The sequence below is a fragment of the Pieris napi genome, chromosome 24 (genome assembly GCF_905475465.1).
Source record: "Pieris napi chromosome 24, ilPieNapi1.2, whole genome shotgun sequence".
Lineage (NCBI taxonomy): Eukaryota > Metazoa > Arthropoda > Insecta > Lepidoptera > Pieridae > Pieris > Pieris napi.
The window spans coordinates 175130-199955 of record NC_062257.1 but is presented as its reverse complement, the minus strand read 5'-3'; positions in this window follow the sequence as shown (position 1 = coordinate 199955).

Here is a 24826-nt window from a genome sequence, read left to right as displayed (position 1 = left end):
GTCGGATTTTTGTGACGGTGTGCGCGCGCATCATAAAAAATACTATCATCATTTTTCCCTAACGCGCCAAAAGAAGTATAACTTCAATAAATACAATTTCTCAGACATGACTTTAGACTAATATAAAATCGTTAATAAGTTTGAGCAGTGGCGTAACAATAGAGTGGCAGGGCAAAATGCCACGGGCCCCCGACCCAAGAGGGCCCCTGCCCAAGAGATATCATGTTCTATGGATGAATGTGAAGTCTCCAATACGCATTGGGCTAGCGTGGGGACAACAGACCATTCCTTCTCGCCTAAGAGAAGAGGCCTATTGCCATTAGTGGGACATATACAACGTGTAATTGAGTACGCTGAAAAATCTCGAAAACTGAGTACAACGTGACGATTTTTACTGATAAGAATTAGCCACGGGCCCCAGATGGCATAGTTACGCAACTGAGTTTGAATCAGGTATATATCTATATTTATTGTTAAACGAATTTGTGTATTAACGGACACCGAACCCTTCTTTGTTGTGCAGTTGATACATCGTAAATAGTTATTACATCAACTCTTAAATGCTAAATTAATTTAAAAAGGTTTCCCCTCTACTGGTTGGCATTTCGATGGAGTAGAAAAAACGTCTGACTGTCGTGCGTTGACCTTTTGCATTGTCTGCGTCGCTACGATATATAATAAGAATTGCGTCATTGATATATTTAATACGTTAAATCTTTTCCAATATACGTGAAATATATTAAGAATAACCACCGTAGCAAGCTATTAAACTGTTATCTCCCCGAAAAGCGAAACGAATGCGCTGTTATTTAGTATTTGAATAAATTATGCGCAGAATTAATCGGAATTTCAATGTATTGACTTTGTGCTAGTACTAATTGAATGAAACCTAAATAGAGGTATATAAACGTAAATTTATTATAATTCTAGCTGACCCGGAAAACGTTGTTTTGCCATGTATATTATTTGTGCGAAACATTTTTTTAGTTCAATAAAAATAACTATCTACTATAATAAAAAATAGGGGTTCATCGTAGAGGGGTAAAAATTAGGGGTTGTGTGTATTTTTATATGCTGTATCATAAAAATGTAAAAACAAAAAAAATTGTCTAAAAAATAAATTTAGAGGTGGACCCTTATGATGGTGGACATTTGGGGGGATGAAAAATAGATTTTGTCCGATTTACTGAATATGCATAGAAAATTTCATAACAATCGGTTGAGCCGTTTCGGAGAAGTATGGGAACGAACATTGTGACACAAGAATTTTATATGTCGATTTACATTGACATTTTGAATAAAAAACTTCAGACAAAACAGAAACTGTTACATTTAAAAAAAATCCAGCAGTACCAAGTACCAACTTCGCGATATATGACATTAATAGTTCAATAAAACTCGTACTAACATTATAAACGCGAAAGTTTGTAAGTATGGATGGATGTTTGTTACTCTTTCACGTAATAACTACTGAATGGGTTTTAATGAAACCTTACAATAATATAGCTTTTACATCAGAATGTGAGATGTGTCATGTGAATTGTCCAAAATATCACGTAAGTAGGAAAACATCCATCTGGCGTGCGCTGTCAAAACCGTAGAGTTACACACATGTAATGTATGATGGAAATTGTTATCTTAAATGGTGCTACAAAGCCCAGCGCAGTATATATCTATATCTTATGTGTAGGCCATTATAGGCAAAATAATAAACCATAACTACAGTAAAAATTGATAGTTTATTTCAAATGCACATTTGGCAGTAATAAATTGATTCCTTAATGAAAATAGAATCTTTTATCGCTTCTGGTTTAACTTCTGGGCTATAAAGTTATTACGCTCTTAGTTCTCACCCTCAAATATTTACTTATTTAAAGCAGCTAATGCACACACTAAAAATGCAAAATGTGAAGGCTAAGTAAAAGAATCATATTCAGGCGAAACGCAGTTCGAGGGGGCAGCTAGTCTTATCGTAATAGCCTAACCTTCTCTCTTTTCAAATAACCTTTTAAATTTATTTTAATTTTCTATTTATATCACAGAATAATATTTATATAAATGACCCAAGTATGTCAAATCTATATTTTTACGGGAGGCACAATCTCGACTCTTAAGGCCGATTTACATTATCTTAGTGTTTAGGAGAGTGCTTTAGGATAGTACTTTAGTTGAAACATGTAAACGCTACTTGCTTTAGTAAACGTTACGCTAAAGAACTTGCCTTTCAAGTTGTACTAAAGCACTCTCCTAAACACTAAGATAATGTAAATCGGCCTTTAATCATAATAGCTAGTCCTTTTCACATCTGCCTGGTCATCATTTGATAATTTTAGTCCTCGTTTTATAATATGTGTGTGTCATGTTTGTTTATTTGCGTGCCGTGTTTAATGAGATAATTAGCGGCGCGATTGTTCTCATAAAACTGCGATTAAAAGGGAATTGTACACATGCTTGTGCAGCTTTAAGTTTGCACTAATTAAAGCTTCCCTTAAGTACAATAATGGAGGAATGCTATTACTATTATATTGTGAATACGATATATGAAGAGGTTATTCGTGGTTCAATTGATTCAGACCTTATTTTATGATTAGGCATTCTGATAAACAATAAACTACAAGCTCCCACCTTTTCAGAATGCCAAATCATAAAATGACTGCTTCACGACTGATTTGAGAGCGACCGCCGATGCGAAAACCGCTATGTGAGTTCGAAAAGTGAGTTACAGAATCGCAAGGCTGTATTCACTTGCGAGTGCAAGTGATTAGTAATTGAGGATGATTAGTGCAGGTGTGTAGTGCAAGTAGTGTCCAATTCTTGTTTAGTGGCTCTGTTCAGTAAATTTAGTTGTCAATCAGCAAGTTTGGACGAACATTGAGAAGCACGCTTGCTATTGGAAGAAGTACTGGAAGAAGTATTAAACGCAGTGCTATCTGAAACCGAAGAAGTTTTGGGAACTAAGAAAAGTATGGGTTCGAAAATGGATTAATAGAAGACCCATTCAGTGCGCAAGCTACCAACTCTTTAATGAATTGGTTGCTGAATATACGACGGAATATTACTTTGCTCTTAGGTTGACCGAAGAGTAGGTACTGCTGCCTGGCATGCTGCGAGTGAACGGAAGGGAGTGACGTGGCTACTCGCAGTTCACTATCAAAAAATAGAACACGCTTCTAATCACTTTACTACGCAGCCAACTAATCACCTGCACTAATCAGTCGCTGTCCATACTTGTTTTCTCCTAATCACTAATCACTAAAAAAGTGAATACAGGTGTTTAGACGAAATGATTCCTTTTGTAAATATTTAGAAAGTATCGGTACCTGTATGCTATTAATAAAAAGGAAAAGAGGAAGACCGAGCAAGAGATGGGCAGACGATATAAAGATAATAGGAGGCACAACTTGGACAAGAAGAGCTAATAACAGAAAAGAATGGAAACAGCTGGAAGAGGCCTACGTGTCACAGGACACGCTGATTACCAAAAACGGGTCATATGATGTATTAGATTAAGTTTTATTTATGTGTTAGAATTAAGTGTTTTTTTTTATGAAACTTAAATAATTGTTATTACATTGTACTGGGTGACAGCAATAAAGGCTAATGAATGGTACCTGTATGCTAGATAAAAGTTTTTACCTATTTCTAATGCTAAATAGTAAATGCATATCTCATAAATACTGATGCAGTACGTTTGCTGTGGTTAATACAAGTGCTAACTGCAATTGTTTAATTCGTGTTAATTGTTTGGGTACTCTGTAATTTCATGGTAAGTAGATTCTTGAGTTTCTAACTCTTAATTGTAAAGACAATTTAGATTGTGGTAATGGTTCTTCAGACGGACTATTGTTAATGTTAAAAAAATAGGGAACGTTGTTATTGTTTTTGTAGTAATAAGAAAATCTTCTGAAGTTTCGTTTTGATTGGAGTGTTTGATTTTCGTCGAAACATTTTTCGTGTTGATGGGCATTGGGCAGATCTTTTAGTTATCTGTGACAAGTAATATTAATTAGATTATTATTATTGCTTTACATTTATGTTTTTATAAAATAAAAAAGTAAATCAGTGGCGCTACAACCTCTTTAGGTCTTGGCCTCAGATTTCTGAATCTGTTTCATGATCATTTTTAAATCTAATAGGCAAGTAGGTGATCAGCCTTCATTGCCTGACACACGCCGTCGACTTTTTGGGTCTAAGACATGTCGCAAATGTTAAATGCGCACATAGAAAGAAAGTCCATTGGTGCACAGCCGGGGATCGAACCTACAACCTCAGGGATGAGAGTCGCACGCTGAAGCCACTAGGCCAACACTGCTCATACAAAAAATTAACTAAGAAAAATTGACAAATAGGCTGGCAACACAATTGCGATCCTGCTAGCTGAGTGTCCTGTTATCTCTCTAGTATATTTATGAAAGGAATTTACTGAGCGAAATCACCATGTTGTCCCAAAAGTTTTACCCGCTATGACCGAGTTTTCAACCCACCAAAAACAGAGAAAAAATTTAATACGCTCCGTAATCGAATTTTCGGAATTACGGTACACAAAATGAGTTGTGATACCCTCTTATTCTCGGCTTTTGTTTGTCTTTATAATTGCGATTTAATGATAGTAGCTCGCGGACCGTGTATTGGCATTAAATATTTGAATATCTAAAGAAAAAACTTTTTTTACCGGATTAAAGTTATGTATTATTATAAATTTACAATTATTTAACATAATTTTAAATTTATCCGACGTTTCGCGTGCTTTACAGCGTGCGTGGTCACGGTGACTGAAGACAAAAGGTGTTGAATGTCAAAAAGTATCACAGCTGTAGAGAAAGTTGCATTATCTGTATTTATTTCCCCGGAGTTGGTATCGACTAAAAGATGGAGGGTTTTGGTTTATAATAATACATAGCTTTAATCCGGTAAAAAAAGTTTTTTCTTTAAATGTGTAAAGGTTATGTCAATCAAAGACAATATTATTTGAATATCTTACAGGCTTTCAAGGACATTCCATTTTTAAGGAGGACAGTGACACTTCTAACAAATAGTGAATCTTCTAGCTATAATATAAATTTAAATTTTTAGTTGCTTTTGAGTCTTGCATACGTTTTTGGTAAATAATCTTGTTTAAGTTAATGTCAGTGGAATTCTAGATTACTCTATATTACGTTCTAAAGGCGTTTTATAATGATGGGTCGTATGGTAAGCCCGTGGTCACAAAGGGATCGCATTGCAGTCTTTCTCTTCCTGGTTTCTTTGATGTCATAGTTATGTCGAGGCGATGCATTACAGTAATTAAACGAGCAAGATGCAACTCTGTGATGTTAGAAATTATATGCGTTATACATCATTTATTATGTAATGAGTTTGTTTATAATAATTGTCTTAAAAATACTTCTTACTTTTTATATATTATTCACCTTCTGAAAACACCTTCATGTACGAATTCCTTATCTTATGGTTCTCTTATAATTATATATTGAGACTTTACTTTCACTTTCACTCATAGTATGTGGGTATTACAACGGGGGATTTATTTATTTATGATCATTATATTTTAATAATATATATATATTTTTTTACTGTTAATATTATTATTTTTTTCTTTTTTTTTTGCGTCTGAGGCGGAAACTTACTGTTATGGTCTCTGGCAGAATGACCAGCGCTGTGGACAGTGAGTGAACACGTCTGCTCCACAGCATAATGCTGAGCCAGGGCTAGTTGATGACCACAACACACACATTACATAACTTTTTTTTTTAATACAATTTGATTTTATTTACACAAATACAGTATTTACAATTTTCGTAACCTATAAAGTAATAATAAAAATAATTAAAAATAAATAAAATGAAAATCAAAACAAATTTAAAAAGTTTGGTCCCTGTGGCAGTGTGCCTTTAACGCTGGCAGCATTTCCTCGCTGTATTGCAAGACTTATTCTTTGAGCCAGGAAAGTGCCAGCTCTACGGTCACCGGTACTATCTACCAGGCGCCAACTTAAATCTTTAATTAGCGCCTGTGCACTTGAACCCCACGGCCCAAGAGTCTCTACTCCAAAGGGAACAAAATTGAAGTTGGAGGAAAGACTCTTATATTTGTATTTCATTACATAACTTATGTTATTTTTCTTTTTTGATTATTATTTTGTGTGTTTCTGTGTGTGTGGTTCGTGTTATGTCTATGACTAATATGCGCCATTGGTCAAGTGACTATATTTAAACAAAACTCGATCTTTAAAGAAGAAAAATATTGATTTTAAATAACACACAATAAGATTCTCTTACTCACAGTAATTTTGATAGTAAGTGTGTGAACTGTATTGGCCTTTTGTCTTTTCTGCGATCTTAAAAGTGCATTAGACATTGAAGAATGTATGTATTGTTATTATTGTAAAAAAATAATGTAACCATCGCAGAGATGTGATTGCTCCATTGGAGGGTTTTATTTATTTATTTAAAGGATTGTAGCTATAACGTACAAACGTAATCTTAATAATAAATTAAATATGCTGATGTTATCTACAACCATTTATTAAAACCTTTGTAAGTTTAAAGCGGAAGTTGCTCACAAAGATTAATACGAATCCTAATATGTATCTAAATGTATACATCCACAATATCTTTAAAGGCAAATGATGATAAATTATAATGGATTAATTTTTCCCATAGTACAAGGTAGGGTAGTGTTCGACTTGTGGTTAGGCGCCAATACCTCCTGTCTATATGGCCTGTCCTGTCCTGTCTAGCGGAGTCGGTCTGGAGAGTATTATACATTAGATGACCGCGATGTAGTTAATTATATAGTGTAACTAGCTGATCCGGCAAACGTCGTTTTGCTATATGTATATATCATTTATAATAAAAAAATATGGGTTGATCGTAGAGGGATGAAAATTAGGCGTTGTATAAATTTTTAATGCTGTATCATAAAAATGTTTTATCTAAAAATTAAAAAAAAATAATTTAGGGGTGGCCTACCCTTAACATTTAGGGGGATGAATAATAGATGTTGTCCGATTCTCAGACATACCCAATATGCACACAAAATTTCATGAGAATCGGTCAAGCCGTTGCGGAGGAGTTTAACTACAAACACCGCGACACGAGAATTTTATATATAAGATTGGGCGTAGCCAGTTTGTAAGTGAGCGGTGTTAATTGATACTGGGAGTCGTAAATAATCGCCCACGGGTTCAATTTGTTTTACTTTAATCGAGAAAGCTTATTTTTGTTAAGCTAATGAGGCTCTTTAATCAATAAATTACGAAAGTTTTTCTAGTTTTGTGTGACTTAAGAGTTTAGAATAGCAAAATTTTAATACATACATATATTAAAAACAATTCGTTATCTGTTGGGTTACAACAGTACCCCCTAAATTGGAATACAAGCGAAAAATTTCATAACACTTGTAATTGAAATTCCGGACAAATTATTTGTTGAAACGTTAAATTAAACTAGCTGCCCCCGCGAACTTCGTTTCTCCTTAATTTGATTTTACTTAGCCTACCTTTTTAGTAAATACCAACATGGAACATTTTGCTATGCTACCCCAGAGACTGTTCGGTTTTCTGGAATGAAAACTTTTTAAGTTTTTCTGTGATTTTTTTTCTATATAAACCTCAGAGTTCAAGCCATAAGATTTTAATTAACAAAAAAATAGGGGTTGATCGTAGAAGAGTTAAAATTAAAATTAAGGGTTTTATGTATTTTTGTATGCTTTATCATAAAAAAATAAAAACATAAAGATTTAGGGGTGGACCACCCTCAACATTTAGGGGTTTGAAAGATAGATAATAGCCGATTCTCAGAGTCACTAAATATGCATAGACAATTTCATAAGAATCAGTCGAGCCGTTTCGGAGTATGGGAACGAACATTCTGACATGAGAATGTTAAATATTAGATATCAATATATTTTATACACGATAATTACTTTAATCAAGTTTAATTCTGTGATGCATTTAATGTTCTTTTAAGTATTTGGTCTTAAGAATAGATTTTTTTTATTGGAATTGTTTGGGTGACGATATTCGAAATTTTTTCAAATAAATCCCACTTTGAGGTATTTCAGGTTTTATAAAATTTGAAAATGTGCATCGATTTTGCACCTAAGCTAAACTGGTACCATTATCTGGCACTCACCCAATACATCGCTCAGTGAATTTAAATGAACATTGTGCAACGGGCATATTACATAATTTATGAATGCAGAGTTACGGCGAAATATCTTTGCATTTTTTGTCTATTTTCGTCGAGAGATAGGCGTTTTTGGATGGGCACTTGCTTATAATGATGTTAATGTAATAAAGTTTGGACAGCACTCCGTTGTAATTATTTATTTTTAAAAGGCACACTAACAAAACACATACAAACACTTACAGAGAACACATGACATACAAAAACAAGATACATGCATGAACATCAATGACAAGTGTGCACAACATTTATAGGGAAACTAAACTAAAACTAAACTAGCTGACCCAGTAAAAGTTTGTTTTGCCATGTATATTATTTCTAGGAAACATTTTTTTAGTTCAATAAAAATCACTAAGTACTATAATAAAAAATAGGGGTTTATCGTATACCACAACAAAACAGGGGGGGGGGGGGGGCAATTAAGGGTTTGGTATGATACAGCATACCAAAATACATACAACCAAAAGATAAAAACAAAAAGTTTTGTTTAAAAAATAAAAATGAAAATTTAGGGGTGGGACCACTCTTAACATTTAGGGGGTTGAAAAATAGATGTTGTCCGATTCTCAGACTTACTGAATATGCATAAAAAAATTCATAAGAATCGGTCGAGCCGTTTCGGAGGTCCACCTCCGAAACGGCACGAACATTGTGACACGAGAATTTTATATATTAGATTACAATGATAAAGAGAAAATAACTTAAAAATTATAAGTTAAAGACAAACTAGTTAAGAAATACAAATGTGCACTTTAAAAATTAAATATATTTCTACTTTGCAATTGTTATTATTGGTCACGGATCAACAATGGCAGCATCTTACGCCTGAAGACATGGAGACTGTCATTGAATGGATCTGCTTCGCACGTACTCAGAGCGTCATTTAATGCAGATAGAGATCTGTTTAGAGGAGCGTTACAACCGACGTTGGTTCTAGTCCTTATAAGCTCACTCTTCTTCTTTTCTTCGAGTTCTAAAATACCATAGCATCTAAGTAAAGAATGTACCGCGCGCGCTTTTCTGATGCGCTACGGGTCGCTAGTTGGTGCATCTGGCACAGGACAAAACTCCAGTAATAGACAGGCACCAATAGAAGAGGAATAAGAAGACGGGCCTCCAGATAACATAATTTTCAATTGTCACTTCTTCGTAGACATTACTGAAGGTCGTGCCTCTCTTGAAAAGCCCTTAGTATTAGTTAAGACCCATGGTTCTCATAATTTGGTCAGGCCAACGGTCATCACTCCTCTCTACAATTCTGTCAAGACTGAGATTCTCTCCTGGCAATGGCCGAGGTAGGTGTTATCATTTTTATCAGTGGCGCTACAACCATTTTAGATCAAGGCCTCAGATTTTTGTATCTGTTTCGTGATCATTTAGGCAAGTAGGTGATCAGCCTCCCGTGCCTGACACACGTCATCGACTATGTTTGTTTAAGAAATATATATGACACTAGCAGACTCGGCCAAGCGTTGCAATGGCTAAGGTTTTTGTTATATTACATAGTAGTAACCTATTCAAGGGAAACGGTCGGAGAACACCAGTCATGGGGACCACAATGCTTTTTTGGTGGTTATGCCATTAAATTGTAGCTTATGTGAAACGTTGGTACTTTCAACACAGCGCCATCTGTTAGAACTGTAACTCAAATAATAAACAAATAATTTGCAATAAAATAATATAGCAGCTACAAATTAAGATGTAAGCTATCCTATCTTTTAAGTTGGATCAAACTGCACACGGTGTGCAAATTTAATTTAAAATCAGTTAAGTAGTTTAGAAGTCCATTGCGGACAAACAACGTGACACGTGATTTATATATATATTAAGATTTGCATGCCTATTTTTATATGACGAATATGATTGTGCGGATTTATGTAATTAATCGATCTAAATGTACCACTTTCTTTGCAAATAAACGATTTATTTATTTGGACTAGTACCTATCATGTGGTCAATACTCGAGACTGTACCCGTTTTTAATAAATAGGATATAGATAACGCCATTGTACGGTAAGGCAAGAGGAAGAGGACGTGGCGCTAATTTAAGGTAATAAATTACGTCAAATGAAAAGAAGAGAGACCGTTATAAAATGTAAATAATCTATGAGCGAATACGAAACTTGTATACGAGATAGTAAATAAGAATTTCTATCTATCTCTATCTATCTATAATTATATAATTAACACGTAATTAACAAGATCAATTGCCAAATTAAAAACTGTCGACAAACGATTTTTTGATAAGGTTTTAGGATTAAAAGATAATCTGAGTGATAATGGAGGCTTCAAATGTTTTTATTTATGAAGATGGTTAATTAAATAGCAATAAAAATAGCTGCGTCCGCGTCGATTTGAATGCACGTGCCCTGGCGTAGGTGGTCGTAGGAAGGTTTGTGATGAAATGAAGATAAGGACGGCCGAACACAGGTAATTAACAATAAAATAATGAAACATTATATAATCCGTCGATTTAGTTAATCAAAACTTGTTGTTAAAGTATTAAAACGATACATATATTTGCTCCAAAAGCCAACGGACCTCAGTACCACACACGACGAAAAGTGGGATAAAAACAGATTTTGGAGGTGTCTGTGTAGCATTGTAGCCATGGGCGGATAGTGAATTTGTGAGGCTCTGGGTTATTACGGGGAAGTCCCCCGTAATAGACGCACACGCGAAAATATACACCGACCGAAAAGAAGCGACGGGGAATTACCCTTTCCGTTCGATGGATGCGCATCGCACACGGGTTGATTGATCTCAGGGATTCCAACCGTATGATGGGATTTTTTAAATTTCTGATATTTCTTTTAAATTTAAAACATCGCCTGTTGTTTTCAGTAGGGACTGGGGCCACGGGGCTCTGGGCTGCAGCCCGAAAAGCCCTTAGGTTTGATCTGATCTGATTGTAGCTCTAAGTTAAGGGATCGATAATAAGACTCATGTTATTCAAACGTTTTTTATGTATTTAGCTGCTAGTCTATTATTGCTATTATTTATTATATAGACAAATAAGTCAATAATGTAGGGGACATAAATAATTTGACATAAAAAATTGAAAAAAGTTCGTAATAATGGATTTTTTATAAAATAACAAGCCAAATATTAATTAAGGTAATTATATAAAAAATCTATTTAAACCAGCTTTCGTATCATAATGACAGAAATACATATATATTTTAATTATATATTATAAAACGTTCATACCATTAAATCTGATATAATTGTTCGCCGGGAATCAAAGCTGATCACCAATTATTGCCACTGATCTACGGAGGCGGCAGAATATTTATTAACGTTATTTATTGTATTGTATGTGCGGCGACATTTACGTTTATCATTATAAATAATGGGTAGATAGCAAGACAATAAGATTGCATCTTTCGTGGGTTATGACCAATTTATTGTGACCTCTTGCCGACGCCCGTGCCGTTAATAATAGTGATTATAAAGCATCTTCCACAGATCAACTCTAATTGGTCGTATGTGTATGTAGGTGGTATGAAAGTTATCGAGACATGAATAAAGACGTAAAATAAATGATATGTATAATTAACAAGTTTTAAGTACTTTTAAAAATAAATAAACTGGCCTGGCGTGGTGTCAATGGAAATCACATAAACGTTACGAGAATTCTAATCGTCTGCGTTTGCGCAACGCTTGCTGCTTTGAAGGCATAACCTTCAGGCTCTATGTTATCTGATAAGGGTTTTTAACTCCTACACTAACCCGTAGCACTTCCGCTTGGTTATATCCAAAACAGTGAATGTTACAAGCCGTTTGTTTTAAAGTGTTTTTTTTTTCAAAGAACTACGATCCGTATTTTGGACAACTTCTTAATATGATATTTATTTTATTATTATTAGTTGACTATTAATTACTTAAGATGTCATGTGGAACATGGTGTAATGATTGCAGCTCCTTACAAACGTTGTGTAAAACAAAAAACTTGGCGATTAAAAAGAGTGGCAGAGTTAATTGCCAGTTCTTCTCTTCCGTTCTACGCCTTTGATTTGGCGGTAAATGTAAAATTAGAAGCATTTAATATGTATTTCTTTTTGACGTTCATAAGTGCACTAAATTAATAAATGATTTTGATTTGAAGAGAAAACTGAAATATTTTTTTTGATCCATTTGTTTCGCTGTAACTGTCTTTTATTTATGTAACAATTAAAGATTTTCTTACCTTAAACTCATACCAATAATAATTGAATTAAATATATTTCATTCACAGTTTATGGACAGGGAACTTAAATCTTCTTAATTTTTTATCTGCGCTTTAAAACCCATTACAATCTAACCTGTTTCCTAGATATTTGTCTGTTTATAAATAGGTTGATTTAGGATCAGTCTTCTGGAACCCGCTGTTAATGATTCAGTCATAGGCATGCTGATTATTACAATGAGATCTTGTGAAAGATTTGTCCTCAGCCGGGCCTCGAACGCACTAGTTCAGGTTTGAACACACTATAACCCAGATTACATAACTTTCTATCGCTATTTCACGTAAAGCATTAAAATGTTTATTCTAGTGATATAACGGCCTTTATCTGAGTCTACCGTTAGTGAAGTGGGCGGGATAGATTTATGTAACTCATCTAAACGACATTAACATTAAATAAATGCTGAACCCTTATCTCTGTGTTCATCGCTTAATCACTTTTTTATTGTCGTACTTAACATGTTATACAAAGCTAATTTACTAAACAATAGAGTTTTATTTGGGCGTTTGTTACTTCCCTCACAGGTCTGACATTATTATGAAATTTGATAAGCGTGGTAAATTGTTAAATTGTTATTGAAGTGAAACTTCTTTATCGGGGTTGGAAAAAAATTTAGTGTAACATTTTTTCGTTACGCGTCACATTTTTCCGCTACGCGCCATCTTTTGAAGTGAAACTTCTTTATCGACGTATGGGAGAAATTTTGTAGCAGGTTACGCGCCATGTTGCTTTTTGAAGTCAAACTTCTTTATCGGCGTTGGAAAAAAATTTACACACATTTGTCACATTTTTCGGTTACGCGCCATCTTTTTCTTGTCCCTACCACGGTTGATCCGAAGAGATTCGAAGCCATTAGTAACAAAAATATATAATAACGATAACAATGATAGTAATACTAATAATTCTATTACAATTAATGAAATTCTGTAATAATCGTAGTACTACATAGTAGTACAGTAATAAGTTAAAATGAAATAATTGTATTTGTATTCATGTCTATAATAATAAAAGCCTTTTGTTAAACTTTATCTAATTTAACTTTATTTAACCAATTTCTGTAAAGTTGCATATAGTAGATCATTTTTCGAAAAATAAGGTCATAAAGAAGTTTCACTTCTTACGTGTGTACACCTAGTACACGCACACATTTTTTTATTTTATTATTTAGAGTTAGTAACATATAACCCATAATTTTACCCTTCTATCACCAGCCCCATTTGAACATGGTGTAATGGTTGCAGCACCTTACAAACTTTGTGTAAAACAAAAAGTTGACGATTAAAAAGAGAATTTCGTTATTAATAAAGGTTATGCCTATGTCTATATCTCACAAGATTTACACTGCAAATAATATATATGACAAAACAATATTTGTTGGTTCATCATCATATATGAATTTAAAAAAGACACCTTTATCGTTTAAACAGTAGTTACTGTCGTACTGGTTTTTACATGACTAAGCATAATTGCTACACAAGAATTTGCTGAGCCCAAACTAAAGAGGATTTAAGAAATTTGCAATAAAGCACTAATGGAAAGAAAAATCGATAACTCAGGTTAAATGCTCACCGTTAATCTTAATTATCCGTAGAGATATTCCATACTTTACAATTAATTATTAATAGAGCCATTCGCATGTAAGACGAGCTCAAATAGCAAAACGGGTCATTGTGTGATTAAAACGATTGGAATGTTATCCAATAAGCGAATTGATGTAATTGATAGGAATCGTTTGCATAATCGATTTGTCCTTCTTCACTTTATTACTTCGCTCTGATATTCGAGAATCGTTTGGTGGAACACTTGAAAACTGTGATATATTTTAGATTGTAGCTCATTTGATAAAGAAATAGAATTTATAAATTTAATTGGAATAGGATAAGATTATTATAATAAAACTAGCCTACCTTTTTAGTACATACTAACATGAAACGTTTTGCTATGCTACCCCAGATAATGTTCAGTTTTCCGGAAAGAAAACTTTTTAGGTTTTTCTTAAATTTTTCTCTATAGAAACCTCGGAGTTCAAGTTATAAGTTCTTAACTAACAAATAAAAAGTAGGGGTTGATCGTAGAGGGTAGATGAAAATTAAGGGTTGTATGTATTTTTGTATGCTGTATCATAAAAAAAAAATTGTCTAAAAAATAATTTATTTTTTAGGTGACACCCCTTATCACTTAGGGGTTTGAAAGATAGTAGCCGATTCTCAGACTTACTGAATATGCATAAAATTTCATAAGAATCGTTCGAGCCGTTTCGGAGGAGTATGGGACCGAACATTGTGACACGAGAATGTTATATATTAGAAGATAAAAATGATTAGTAGTAAGTAATAATATATAGGTAACCAAGTTAAGTAAGAAAATATTGTAAAGGTAAAAGTAGCGTTAAAGGCTTTTATTTATTTTTATTTGACTGATTAGTTCATTTCGTTGACGACTCATTGGTCTAGTTGTTAGTACCCCTGACTGCGAATCCATGGGTCCCGGGTTCGATCCCCGGCTGAGACGAACATCGATGTGATGAGCATTTGGTGTTGTGCTTAGGTCTTGGGTGTTTAAATATGTATTTATATGTCTATCTATATATATCCGTTGTCTAGTACCCATAACACAAGCTTCACTAGCTTAGCATGGGACTAGGTCAATTGGTGTGAATTGTCTTTAAAAAAAAAACACTACCACCACTACGTGATTTCGTCTTGAGTTATTTGTGTTTGTCCAGTGGCGCTAAAACCACAAATGGGTCTTGGCCTCAGCCATGCTTTATTTCATAGACAAGAGCACGATTAGTGAGAAAATTGTAGTGGATTTTGAGTCTGACCGTATGGGGAATAAATGCATATATAGAAAGAATAATCTTTTGGTAAGCCGGGGTTTGATAATTCAATTCAATTCAAATTCAAAAGTCATTTATTCATGTAGGTACAATTTGTACACGTATACATGTCAAATTTACGCCATCTCACTATCTTATAGCGGCCTTGTGTACACATTGTTATCATGTTAGTATTCTTGAACTGTGTAATATCCATTTTTCATTAAGGTTTCCTTGATGTAAAGTTTATTGTAACCAAAGTTCCGTTACATATGTATGAACCGGGTTTTTTTTTGGAGTTTACTCCTTAAGAAACGGTTTGAGTTATAAGGCCCGGTACGGAAATTTTATGAGGAGTAAAATCAAGTGTAACACGAAAAGTTGAAGAGTTATGTAGAAAGAGACAAACATATATGTATATCTGTAGGATTGAACGTGTAAAAGAATGAGATGGAATACATTACACAGACTTTTCTATTTTGAATTCACGTTTTGACAGCCACGTTAAACATTGTCAGTGTTGACAGGTGTAAAAAATAAAAGTAGATTGTCTAGCGTGCCATAGTTTTGTCAATAGTAATTAATGGTCAGTGAAATTAAAACTAAAAAGATTGTTCATTCTTATTCTTCTCTTACTATAAAGGTAACTTTAGTCACAGAATTTTTATGTACTTTTATTATTATTATTTATATTGTTTTGTAACATACTTTATGTAATACGCTTTATTGTAGTAATATAAATAATCCGAATAATTACAGATATATGTTTGTTTCTCTTATCATTTTAGCAGATGCATTCATTTACCCTTTTTTTCTATTCGATATATATCATAATTATCGTTCGTAAGGAGTAAACTCCAATCGTGCGTCGTAGCTGACACACACAGTATTTTTTATATCTGTATACATTACCCCATAAATGTACTGATTTCTTTAAATAATTCTCTTAGCGAGCAACGCAGTTTAGATATGCTCGCCAACTCACCATTAGACAGTATGTGAGTCGACTAAAACGTCACCATGTTCTAGAGCTAGAAGACCGGCAGTAGCTCTAGACAGAAGATGAGTAGATGTTTCCAATGTGAAGTCACTCCACATGACAGCACCACAGAAAAAATTTGCTCATAGCCTTGGGGCTGATTCCAAATAACCGCAGAGAAAAAAAAGAAAAAACAAAGATATAGTCGTACACTTAAACACAAGCTCACTCATTTTATACATCATTATAAAATAAATACAGTATATATTGGAGATATTATTTCTTCACAGAAAAGAGCAAAAAGTGGTCTCCTTGCAGACATAAGTCACAGCAATCGGTGATTTAATTATCTGTGAAATATGGGACGAGGTGGATTTAGAACGGTCACAAATATTAAGTTTTATGAGCCCCCGTCGTGCGGCTGCGGGAGCGTTTTCTCAACGAAATAATATTTCGGTTTGGTAAAATTACTTTAGTTGGACAAACGTGATCGTAACGTGAAACCTTTAACTGTAAATTATACCTCAGCTAAAAGGTACAAATCTGCCATCTGGAAAGTTCGAAAAATTATTATTTATTAGAGCCATTTGTGAAATGACGAACAATACTAGAGTTAGGAAAACTTTGCCATACTTTGCAATATACTTTCAGTAACAAGAGAAAACTTATGTAATTTATTTGTAAGGAATATATTTTTGCTTCGAATTTATTTATTCACAAAAATACATACATTATCCATACAGCCCTGCGATTCTGTAACTCACTTTTCGAACTCACACAGCGGTTTTCGCATCGGCGGTCGCTCTCAAATCAGTCGTGAAGCTGTCATTTTATGATTTGGCATTCTGATAAACAATAAACTACAAGCCACCATTTCTGAGTTCGAAAAATGCCAGTAACTAATGATAATAACTAACTAAGCCAGTACGATAATGACGAAAATAGATACATAATATATGTCGGAGCTATGGCGCTGGTATTATCTGCCAATTTCATTATTTAACAGTTCAAATCAGTTATATTGTTTATTAGATTTGCCAATATTAATAAATCTACAAATTAACAGACTTTTTGATAGTCTTAGATAGCTATCGTTTTCCTTTCTTTTCTTTCTTTCTATTCAGCAAAGGGATCAATGAACTACCTATAAAATGCCAAAAGTGCACAGATAGCAATGGTACATACTTTGATTAATTAAATATATTATATTTAAAAAAAACTACTTTTTGTTCTTCCAATACAAAACGCCAATTTCATATATATGTATATATAATTATTATTCCAATTGGTATTCCAACTCAGGTTTTTATTTATATTATACTACTTTATTCCATGTCATGTGAAGCAAGTAGTGTAGTCGACAAGTTGAAAATGGTACAAAATAGAGATACTGCTCTTAAAATTATTTGCTCATTGGCAAACAAACAGACAACAAACAGACAAAGTATAGAATAATTTTTTTTTTAAATTTTAAATAAAAGTAATATTCATGATAATCAAAAAATTTAATAATAAATTATTAATTATTAAATAGTTTATTAAATATTGGCAAAAAACGAAATGCCATTTTTTTTTTCATCTTTAATTGTTTATAACTTTTGCAATTTTTTATGTGCTAATACACGCTTTTGGCACATTTTTCTAGGCGTCATTCCGGATCCAATGAGCTATCGCACATAATTTTAAGAGCAGTATCTCTATTTTCTACCATTTTCAACTTGTCGACTAGACTACTATCTATTTTTCATACCCCTAAGTGATAAGGGTTGTACATTTTATTACCCATAACATTTTATTTTTATTTTTTGGACGAAATTTAAATTTAATTTTTTTTATAATGTGCCATTAAAAAATACATACAACCCTAAATTTTCACCCCTCTACCATCATCCCCTATTTTTTATTATTGATAGTGATTTTTATTGAACAAAAAAATGTTTCCTAGAAATAATATATGTACATGGCAAAACAAAATTTGCCGGGTCAGCTAATCTAATATATAAAATTCTCGTGTCACAGTTTTCGTTGCCATACTCCTCCGAAACGGCTTGACCGATTTTGATGAAATTTTTTGTGCTTATCCGGTATCTATGAGAATCGGCCAACATTTATTTTTCATCACCCCTAAAAAATTTTTTTTATTTTTTAGACAAAATTTTTAATTTCTATTTTTTTATGATACAACATACAAAAATACATACAACCCCTAACTTTCACCCCTCTACGATCAACCCCTATTTTTTTATTATAAACTAGCTGGCCTGGCGAACATCGTACCGCCTAACAGTCTATTCTTTATTTTTGTTTAAACTACTTACTAATATACTAATACTACTTATTCTGCTATTCGGGACATCGGTCTAGCTAGTAAGATAAAAAAAGAAAGTTGATAAGACAACAAATACATAATGTCAAAAATAAAAATTTACCTTCCCGGAACCCCTCCACTAACACTTGAACTCTATGATATGGTTTTAAAGTTCAAATTGACTTTTAAGTATTATTACGAATATTTTGTATGGGAATATAGAAAAGTTGTTTTTTTTGTTGACGTTTTCACTCATTTTTTTTAATTTTTCTCTCCGTAAGAACCATCCTCGTACTTCAAGGAATATTATAAAAAAAGAATCAGATAAATCGGTCAAGCCGTTTTCATGTTATGTCGTGACAACGGAAAACGGGTTTCATTTTTATATATATAGATGATATGGCAAAACGACGTTTGCCCGGTCAACTAGTATACTATAAAATTTACAGTATAACGCAAAGTCAACGTATAAAAGTTCCCTAAAATAGAAATATTTGACTTTTTGACTTCTGTGCTATGTTCAGTTTACAGACACTTCTTTGCATATTACAATTCGATTTTAGTTACATCGAGTCGTGACTTAGTTTACGGCATTCGATTATAGATATTCATCGTTGTTTCATTAAATATTTAGTACGATATAAGCCGGGTTTTCTGAAAGAACAAGGTTATTATGAAACAGTGGTCGGACGATCGAATAACAATTGCATGTTGATCGCTACAGCCTGTATACATAAAATATATTTTTTTACAAGGCAAACAAGCCTATGACCCAAAAAAGCCGTCACCATGGAAACCGACTTTAGTCGGTGCGTTGCCGGCTTTTTCAGTAAGCATAACTGTTTCATTATTGCTTTTTTATAGAAAAAATCGGAGGCTTGGCGAGAGTAGATGTCTTCTTGAAACTACTCTTTTTTCTTCAATTAAACTTAAAATAATGCATATTAAGCTTCTATTGAAAGCATTCGACAGACATGCTTTTTTCTGAGAAACAGTTATTACTTATTACGTTAGTTATTTAAAACAAACAAGTTATTATAATTAGTGTGCAGGGAATAAAACTGACAAATGAGATATTTTGTTTTTTTTATTTAAAGTGCATTTTTATTCGTTATAGGGTGGGAAGAATTAATGTATGGGTGTTGGGTTAAACCAAATAAATTTAAATGTTTTTTTACGTTATAGCGAATGACGTTATAAATAGTTTACACTGTATAAGTCAAAATCCATTACTATCAGTCAGACTCAACATCTTGACTGCAAAATACGGTCCGTCTATGGCCCGCTTAAAATTAAGGATAGGTATTGAATATAATAATAAAGCAACTTGATAATACAAACTTTGTATTTATGACATTTACGAAGTCAAAATTAACAATACAAAGGTGCTCAACCGTTATACTCTTTTTTAAACAAATGACAATCTCAAATCAAATATAGCTACGCGAGTGTGTGTGCCATTGGCCTCATCTTTGCTGAGTGGTTATTTATGATAAAAACAATGCGACCAGTAGCAATGTGTGCGACAATCGCTTGTACGTTTCGAAATAACCCTTCCGGAGTCACGAGGGTGACACGACTTGACACCGAACGACCTATACGAGACCTAAATGTTATTGATATTCGATATTACGAGCTCTGCATTTGTAAAGACCCCTGCCCCATAAGGCATTCCTCTATGTTTCTGGACATTTATGTAATAATTCCGTTTATAGGCACTTTATTTATTTATTTTATTACAGCAATACATTCATTATCGACGGCTCATTGGTCCAGTGGTTAGTACTTCGCAGTACTAACCACTGCGAATCCATGGGTCCCGGGTTCGATCCCCGGCTGAGACAAACATCGATGTGATGAGCATTTGGTGTTGTGCTTAGGTCTTGGGTGTTTAAATATGTATTTATATGTGTTAGGTCTTTCTATGTATAATATGTGTGTATATCCGTTGCCTAGTACCCATAACACAAGATTCACCAGCTTAGCATGGGACTAGGTCAATTGGTGTGAATTGTCCAATCATAAAAAAAAATCCTTACAGACTATGCCACTACGAAAATAAAATTAAATAAAGTACAGTCAAAATCTGTTATAACGACTCCATAGGGACTACTTAAATTTGTCATAAAAACCGATAGTTGTAACAGCCGATGACGTTGTTATTAATACAATAGAATTCAGCCGTGACCTTTGAGTTTGGTCAATATAACCAATAATGTTATAAACGATGTCGTATTAAACACATAATATAAACTTAATCGCTACACAGTATCACTTTGCGGACATAAAAATATGTCGATAGTGTCGGAGACAGCATTCTTGGATGACGGGGATCTGTGGAACAGACTGGTTCAAGCCCTTGGTATCGCAAATAACCTAGGCCTTCGCTGTCGCACATATCCCATAGAAACAAAGAAACCCAGTTCTTGGAGTATGGGTTGCACACCTCACCTCTCAAGATTTAAGAGTAGGCCAACTGTGTACTGAAAGTCCCGTCTGGTTTCCAATTTATTGTACCCCACCATCCCTAAGAGAAATAATAATGTAATTTACTTTCGTAGGGAACAAACAAACAAACAAAAATCATTTATTCATCTAGGTAACACAATGTACACTTATGAATGTCAAAAAAAAATACATTAAATGCTTCTAATTTTACATTTACTGCCAGTTCTCAGATCAAGGGCGTAGAACGGAAGAAAAGAACTGGCAATGAACTCTCCGCCACTCTTTTTAATCGCCAAGTTTATGTTTTACACAACGTTTGTAAGCTGCACCCAATACACCATGTTCCACATTACATCTTTAGTAATAATAATAATAACATAAATTAAAAACAGAGACTTGTCCTCTATCGCAGGAGGCATGGTGAAAAAGGAGCACGTACTTACATTCTCGTGGGAACAACACGCAAATTCATAGTCGAAACAACTAACATCACCGTATACACGTATTCAAGTACGACCGAGAAATATTCTAAGTCAAGACTTCTAAGTTTGACTTTTGTATGTCAAAGATTATTCATTAGTAAATCTATATATATAAAAATTAAACCCGTTTTCCGTTGTCACGACATAACATGAAAACGGCTTGACCGATTTGTCTGATTCTTTTTTTATAATATTCCTCGAAGTACGAGGATGGTTCTTACGGAGAGAAAAATTAAAAAAATTGAGTGAAAAAGTCTAAAAACAACACTTTTCTATATTCTCATACAAAATATTCGTAATAATACTTAAAAGTCAAACTTTAATACCATATTATAAAGTTCAAGTGTAAGTGGAGGGGTTCCGGGAAGGTAAATTTTAATTTTTTGACATAATGTATTTGTTGTCTTATCAACTTTCTTTTTTTTATCTTACTAGCTAGACCGGTGTTCCGAATAGCAGATTAAGTATTAAAAAAAATAAAGAATCGACTGTTAGGCGGTACGATGTTCGCCAGGCCAGCTAGTTAACAATGAAAACGAACTCATAATTCTCCCCAGCTTAAATAATATCTCAAAACACATTAAAGCATTATTACTTAAACAAAGGAATGTATACTCTCGCGTAAATCAGCGGAGCAGAGGCAATGGTCCGAGAGAAGCTTTGGATATCTTTTGAAGTGTCCTATTTTGTTAATGTTGTGCTTTATTCGGCTTTATAGCCATTTCCAATGCAAATAGTACTTTGCTTTCTATGCTTTGAAATGGGTTGGGAAAAATAGTTCATCCTGCTACAACTGTAACTGATGTGAAATTACAATTAAAATCACTCCAAGCCAGAAGACATTTTGGCATATTACGGCTATTCTATCGCACATCATTCACACCAATTTGAAGCCAGTCGATCCCAATCAAACAATTTATATGGCGAACATTTTACAGCTACGTAATAAATATATTCATGTGTTTGTTCGTTATAAGTACATATGCATTACAATATTTAGATTTGAGTACTCTTTTTAGTAAAAGATAGATAGATTTTAGTAAAAGTGTCAGGGTTCCCATGTCAACACTATAAATTATGTCAATGTCATGTTAATTTGTCAATTTATACATGTGTATGTGTTCTTTTGTGTGTGTATATATATCTCCAACCCTTCTTTTCTATTTTCTTCTAATCTAAGGAAGGGTAAAATTTAGTAAATCAGTGGTGCTATAATCTTTTTAGGTCTTGGCAGATTTCCGCATTTGTTTTATGATAATTTGTCAATCTAATAGGCAAGTCGGTGATCAGCCTCCTACCTGCCTCCGTGACACACGCCGTCGACTTTTTGGGTCTAAGGCCAAGGTTTCCTAACGATGTTTCTTTTCACAAAGGAATTCTATTAGTGCACAGGCGGGGATCGAACCTACGACCTCAACAATCTTTCTTTAAGTACTATTTTGACCATAACCATGTAATTGTGATAGAATTTTAATTGCTTTAATTATATATGTTTTCATAATTGTATCAGTCCTTATTTCATAAATAAATTCCTTTTAATTCAACATGTAAAACTATTTCTACATTACAATCAATGCGCACTTTTTGTTAATCTTCTGGATTCGTTTGTCGGGGAAAAAATAATTGTAGCAGCAAGAAAAAAAAATAGAATTTTTGTCTATGCCTTGTAACGTTTAGCGGTTATGGGATGCATTGAATAATGCTTTCAAAATCAGTACAGGTGAACTCAAAACTTATACAAAGTTTCGTGAATAAAAAACATTATTATTGTGGTACAGATTTATTTTCATGATATAAACATTCTATTCTGTCCATTTATATTTACATGGAGCTCTGGCATAGACTACGAGTATACTTTAACAGCATAGTACTACTTAAATGAAACAGAACATCGAGGTGACAAGCCTTTAATGCCAACCCGAAACTGTCACTTGTCAATTGTCAAATATGAAACTCGTCAAACGATTTAATTCGTCCGGATTGTGTACACGCTTCTAGAATGTAAAACAAAAGACGGTTTTATTTTTTCAGGTCAATGGTATCTCATCTCCAATACACGAGTATTTCTCTTCACTAATCACAATGAAACGAAACGCCAAATCTTTTGGTTTACATTCTCGTCGTAATCCTTGGGTATAAATAATTCCACACTTTCTTTCATTTAAAATGCGATAAAAAGACATTTTGAAGAAGTCCTGACATATTGAGGTACATTATTCGGACACTCAAACAAGTGACGGCTCGGATGGCGGGTGTTAAGAAATTTTATGACAATTAACTTGGCTGAATTAACCTACTTATTATAAAAACTTATTTGCGTCAAATTGTTATTACTCTGTGAGTACTAAGACGACTGACAGTTCTTATAAGGGTACATTTTAAATCAATGAATTCTATCATAAGGTAATTCAGAAATTTGTTGAAAACGATTAAATACAATATTCATCAACACAAGTATGACGTGAAGTTAGCTTCAGGTTTCAGTGAGTTATTTAAATACAGTCAAATTATTAAATTCATTTTCTAATCTATCACTAATAATATACAACACAATACGCTCTTGCGTCATTAAATGACGCGAATAACACTAAAGCACAGTCGATTTAATAATATTTCAAAATTTTCATACTTTTTAGGGACATTATTATCTCTATATGTACGTAATGCAATAATCTTTTTTATAAACCTAAATGTATGTATAACCATCATTTGTAGGCCTATGAATGTTCTAGTATTTCCTGTCACGTCCAAGGCCAGTCTGAAAGCTGCGAGTTGCATTTTCCTACTACATATAAGAATTAATAAGAAGCAAGCCGACTGGCGGTACCAACTAATCGTATTTTTTTACCGGTCTTGTGTACAAAAATCGGTAAAAATACTTGTTTTAGAACAGCAATATCATAACATACATCTCATAGGCCAAAGGCGTAACCGGTGAGGAGATGGCTAATAGCGGGTCACCGGAATTAATTATTATGTATTTATAAATGTATAGCTTTACGGAACTTAAGCGGTCATAGTAGGTCGTCTTACATGCAGTGGCGTAGCTACCTAGGGGCTAGGCGGGGCAGTGCCCCGGGGCCCTCAGGCTCAGGGGGCCCTCGAATCCTCACCAGGAATCTCGATCGTTCTGAACTTTTGGAAATTTCTCCCATTTTCAAAATAAATATGACAGGTTGCAACCCCATTTTAATCAAGAAATTAATTTAAGAGAAATTCAAAAGTTATAAGTTATAGGGAATTCCCCTAAATTCTTTCTGTAGGTTGGCAGTGTTGTCAATTTGACGGATAGTTTATATAATAAACCCTTGAATCTTCTATATTTCAATTCGCCAAACCTACACCAAGTATTAATTGTAATTTATGTTGTTACTGTTTA